Below are 6,100 nucleotides of genomic sequence, written 5' to 3' on the forward strand. Positions count from 1 at the left end.
CGACGAGCTCACGACCGGGGCATCAGCGCAGTCGCGCCGGGGCGAGGGGGTCCGACCGCAGCCCCCCGAAACACCACCGCGACCTCCCAGGGGCTTGTGGGTAAGAGGAACTTCCTGCGCCTTCCTGGCCGATTCGCCGGGCCTTCTCAGATCCGCGAATTACGAAGCCCAATCAGAGACGTAGTTAGAGGAAATACCTGACAGTTCGCCCCGGCGTGACCGCACACAGCGAACGACTAACGCCGCGAGGTCTGAGCCTCCTGAATAAGAAGCTAATCAGGGACGCGACTGAACCAACCGAGAATCTGGAGAGTCTTAATCCGACCCTCTTAATTACCCGTTTCAGACGAATCTAACCAGATGAACCACGCGGCTGTAACATTCAGCCCAAATTAGTGAGCGAGGTTCTTTTGCCCCCGGTTTAAAAGCCGCGCCCTCAGAGATGAAAGCCGCCTCGCTGCACGCGCAGTCAGGCTAACGACCTTCTGGTGGGATCTTATCAGAAAGCGTAAAAAAAAACCCACATGAGAAAAGGCAGGGCTGCAGCCGTGGAAACGGGCCGTGTTGGGTGAGTGACAGACCGCACAGCCTCAGTGGCCTGTAAGGCCACCGGCGAGCGGCACTGAACTGGTTTAGGGGTGCATTAGAGCACAGCTAAACATGCCCCCTTTACAGCTCATTACATCAGCATTCAGCAGACTGCCTCATCCCCCAGAGGCTTACACAAGCGCCCGCAGGAAGCCTTAACCAAGGCTAACCAAGGGGGGCAGGGTGAGAGGGTTCTTAGGGTGGTGGGGGGGTGAGAGGGGTGCTTAGAGTGGGGGGCATGCGGAGGCACTGGACACTAGAGAACAGAAAATCCCAAAGCAAAATAAAGTGGTAATCTGGGTTTGGCTTGACTGGGCCCACACAAAAGAGCGAGCAGGGGCTCAGGGGCGGGGCAGCAGGTGTCTGGTATTAGTCCCCCCACCGGGGGACCCGGACCAGACTCCGCCCTCCACAAACGCGCAGAGAGAGAGAGAGAGAGAGAGAGAGAGAGAGAGAGAGAGAGAGAGAGAGAGAGAGAGAGAGAGAGAGGACAGAGAGAGAGAGAGAGAGAGAGAGAGGGGGAGAGAGAGGAGAGAGGAGAGAGGAGAGCAGAGAGAGAGGAAGAGAGAGGAGAGAGAGAGAGAGAGAGAGGGAGAAGACTGAAAAGAGAGAGAGAGAAGAGAGAGAGAGATATAGAGAGAGAGAGAGAGAGAGGGGCTTTGGGTACCTGTCAGGCGGAACGAGGGAATCCACGTTCTGGGGCGAAGCTTTCACACACGGGGGGGGGGGGGGCTTTAGCACGACTGCGTGTCACAGAGGTCGGAGGTCACCTCACGCCGGTCCACAGGGGGCCCGCGGGCCTCAGATCTGCCCCATTAGCACAACAATGAGGGCACACACCGGGGCAGATGGAGCCGCCGGGGGGGGGCCTGAGCGCCCCTCAGTAAGCCCCCACTGTCCCCCCCCCCAGCCCCCCTCCCTCCGGCTTTTCCCTTCGGCATGTGTCATAAGCTGGTATGTGATCCTAAACTGTTTAACTGAATAAACAGAATGGGTTTATTCTCTTAAACTGCGGTTATCTCTGTTCGTTCTTCAAGGTCCTCAGTATGACCCTACCGTGGAAACAAAATGGAGAACGTGGGCCTCATGCTCCACATATCTCAGTATCACTGATGGATCTTAGCCACACACACACACACACACACACACACACACACTGTTCTCAGGATGAGTGCTTCTTAAACTATGAGTCGTGAGTGTATGAGTTGGGTCCTGGAATGTCGCTTGTACGCCTCTCACCCACCCCCCCCCCCCCACCCTTTGTACGTCGCTTTGGATAAAAGCGTCTGCTAAATAAATGTAATGTAATGGAATGGAATGGGTCTGTAGTCCATTAAGCTATGCTAGCATGCGTATTAGACAGGCCCGGGAAAGGAACTAAAGTTTTTGATAAATTTCTGATATTAAAAAGTTTATGATCCAATGCTCAAGATGAACACTGTAGCCTGTAACGGCTGAAAGAGGAAGGAAAGAAAGAACGTAGGGAAGAAAGAAAGACTGAAAGAATAAACGTGTGCCGGCTGCACTGCATCACGCCCTCTCTCTCTCTCTCTCTCTCTCTCTCTCCAGGTTCAGCCGGCCAGGTGCTGCTTCACCTCACAGCGAGGGAACCCGCACGAGCGAGCGGAACGACGCGCGGGCTAGCGCTAGCGCTAGCGATGCACGAGCCACCGTCACACGCCTGTATCAGTACAGCCCGCCCGCTACCGCCGGAGCTAAGGGGAACCACCTGGGCGCTCTTGCCCCAGAAACATCCATCTCTCCCCCCGAGGAGTCAGAGCGGCGGGAGAAACGAAAACACGCTCGCACTTCAAAGGGCTGGACCCGCCCCAGGGCCCCCGCCGGCCAGACCGGCGCGCCCACACCAGACTTCTGGGTAAAAAAAAAATTAAAAAACCGCCCCCTGCCCCATACCCATCCCCACACCTACCCCATTCCACCAACATACCGGAGCGCATTCTCATTTCCCAGCGCTGCCGACCAGGCCGGTATTTTAGGGAAGCATCTGAGCCAGGAAGGGGCGGGACCCTCGGCGTTTGACGGACGGGAGTAAAACCACAGAAGCAGGACGTGCTGAGCGGGCTTCAGACGGTAAACGAAGCATTTCACAACCTGCTATGACACGACGACGGGGTTCTCCCTTTTACACGCGCTGAGCACCGAAAAAATCCAACCATTAAAAGTCCTAATAAAACTACTGCATAAAAAAAGAATTACAGACAATGGGCGCAGGGAAGCTTAAATAGTGGTTTAACAACACTGGGTGAGAATTCTTTCCTGTTGCTGCAGGCCCAACAATTTCTGCAATCTTTCATCAAATGATAAAAAGCCTCTGGTATCCTGGTGTCCTGTCGTGGTGTTATTTCTGCAGCGGGGAAAGAGCGGAGGATTTAAATTTATAAGCCGTTCGGTAATCTCTGCAATCGACCCTCTCTCTGTCTGCAGGCGTTCGCCCCGGTCCAAATTCAACACGCGGTGGCCAAACCACGCGGTCTGCTCCCGTCATCAGCACCGTCCCGCTCCAGTGCCAGCGCGCGGGGAACAATGGCGGGACGGCCCGGACCGGGCGAACGCACGTACTGGGCTCCTCACCGACCCGCCCCACTCACAAACAACTCCGTGTCAAATCCAGCGCCCTCCACACAGGACGCTCTACTGGAGAGGGACCTACATTCACCCCAGTCTTCATCATGAGGTTCCAGTGGCAATAAAACACAATCGCACGCACCCACAGCTTCTGCCACTTTTCAAAAACAAAAAAAACTATTTACCGCTTCTCATACGCTAGTTTAACATCTGGAACATCTGGTCAAGTAAGGAACTACTGTGTGTAAAATATGGCACCCGCCTAAAAAAAACTCCTCAGCGCTGAATCAACCTTTATTTTCCAAGACGTTGTTTCAATGGACCGTGAAAAAACAATAAAATCCAAGATGGCTACCAAAAACCCAAAAAACAAGCCAATATTTCATACTGTATTCCAAGAAAAACAGTCCAGTCATTTTACTGAAGTGGCACCTTGACAAGACTACCAGGTCATAAATACAGAACAGAAATTCAGAAAGGGTGCTATATAATGTCAAATCTACTGTTTCACATAGAGTCTAAATCATATTATTCTTAATGCACATACACTAGTAATGCCTCAGATTCAATGCCCTATATTCAAGTGGTGTTGGATTAAGTCTACCACAACATACAGCTGCATGTCTTTAAACAAAGCTAGACTTGCATAACTGAATAACTGTACACAGTTCCTTAAAGGCTTCTTTTCCTATACCTCACAAAATCGTGCTTTTCACACTTCTCAAATTTCACCAAAATTTCACCAAAATTACCCTCGCCAAAAGCCTAAACTCCCGACCACAGACAGCAAATGAAAAACCAAAAAAAGTTCTGGCAACAAAGGTGGAGGAAAACAAACATAAAAATTGTGGCAGGACAATATATGTATAGTCATGCGCTCTTAATAGGTGAGATTCTGATCATACTTGCGGCAGTTTTGAAAATCACACCCCCGCCCCCCCCCCAATTACGGTAGGCCCAAGCCAGCCGCCTGTGCCTCACTCTCCAGAGCGGGGGCTTTTAAAAGGAAGCCCCGCGGAGGGGAGAACCAGATGGGCCGACTGGCTTCCATTTAAGGGGACGGAGAAATTAAAAACAGGCCCGGGCTGGGGTGGTGGGTGTATGGGGGGGGGGGGGGGGGGGAGTCCAGACTCACTGCGGATGAAAGGGGGCGAGCAACCGAAATCGAAAAGCCTGGAAAATATATCACTTTATACCGCCATAAAATATAAGGATGGAGAAATATAAAGAGAGGACGTCGGGGGGCAGACAGGAGCCTGTGCCAAAAAAAAACGCTGTCCGATTACCTCATGGTGCTCATGTAGCCGATCTTACGCGGTAAAAAAAGAAAACAAAAAAAAACAGAAAGAAATGGTGGTTTCGCGCGGCTTAAGAAAGATGAGGGGGGGCTCTTTGAAAAGCTCTAGATGGAAGCCGGGTTTTCCTTGTCTAAGCCACGAACATCGAGCTCATATTGTAAGGCGGTGGGTTCACGTGAATTCACCCGAAACTGAAAAGCACAGAAACAAAATGGCCGCTCACTACCTGTGGAGACCACTCTTTTCTACGGTAGTACTTTAGATACAGAGAGGCTCACTGAATACGTGAGTAACACTTAGCTTCCCATTATTTTTAATTCACGCTTTTGAGGTTTTTTTCTGACAGGTCTCATCGTACCTGATTGGGCACAATGCCGGTGATTACAGGCTGTGAGAAGTCATTAAAGTCATTCGACGCGGTAGAAATTGCCACTTAACGCATAAATGCTGCATTGATGGCGGCAGACCCTGAGGTCAACGTCAGAAAACAGGCGTCAGCCCTGTAAGGAGGGAGGAGCTTGGCTTCCGGCACCCTTGGCATCAATTCGACTTGTCTTCAGGTGAACAGCACTCCCAACAAAAGTGAAGGAAGAGGCACACGCTGTTCCTCGTTAGAGAACACACCCCAGGAGAACTGACTTTGCAAGACCCGGGGCCTCCATTTAACGCCCGAGTCTTTCTCAGAGCTCTGAGCACAGGACAGGTCTGTATCGTACATAGTGATGTCACTGAACGGGGTTTCTACAGCGTATGTCCCTGTGGTGGGGGGAAAAGAAGAATAATTAAAAAAGAAAGAGAAACAAAACAATTATGTGTTCCAGGCCCCCGGCAACGCTGACCAAACTGGAGGCCATTTTCCATTTGCAGAGACGTTAGGGATTAGAGACTCAGGCCATGGGCTGGGACTACAGCATGGAGGAACAGGATGAGAATCCACCACCTGTGCAGGTGAGTGTCCTACACAGACCCACCGCTGCAGTGTGAACCACACACTCCTGACCTTACCTCAATACCATCTGGACAGACTGGGAAGGGCGATGGTGCAAAAATGTTATAAATAAATATATAAAATGGATCCCGTCTCCCAGCATGTGAAATGAACTGTGTTTATGATGTCATGCTGGACCTCACTGGTACGGTTATCAGATGAAGGGCTCGTGGAGACCTGTAGACCATGAGCTCCAGAGCAGCAGTTCTGATGCGTCAAATACATATGCACACACACACACACACACACACACGTACGCATACACACACACACACGTACGCACACACACAACCCCCCCCACACACACACACACGTACGCACACACGCGCGAGTGCCGGTAACCTTGTGAGTAAGAGCCTAATCGGCAGCATGTGAAAGTGTTCAGATTCCCGCACGCGGCAGCTACGTAAGCCAGTTTCCGATAGTTTCCACACCTCTGCCGTGTGACCGGACGCAGTTTGGGCGGCTCCCAAACGTCCGGCGCTCGTCACAGCGAAACCGCGAGCGGCGTTCCGAGCAGACGCTCCGGCGAAGGACAGGAAACGCAGACCCGAGGCGCGGCGGCGTCCAGCGAACGCATCTGCTGGCCCGCCCGCGCAGTAAACGCAGCAGCAGAGAGGGAGCCGGCAGGCCGGGGGGA

The 6,100-nt window shown here is 52.2% G+C and overlaps 1 protein-coding gene across 1 annotated transcript in view; it reads right to left on the minus strand.

Moving 5' to 3' along the window:
* Positions 1–6,100, minus strand: part of mtor (mechanistic target of rapamycin kinase) — a 103,200-nt gene that overhangs the window by 63,759 nt on the left and 33,341 nt on the right. The window lies entirely within an intron of this gene.

Source organism: Anguilla rostrata, chromosome 11, assembly GCF_018555375.3.
Source record: "Anguilla rostrata isolate EN2019 chromosome 11, ASM1855537v3, whole genome shotgun sequence".
Taxonomy (NCBI): domain Eukaryota; kingdom Metazoa; phylum Chordata; class Actinopteri; order Anguilliformes; family Anguillidae; genus Anguilla; species Anguilla rostrata.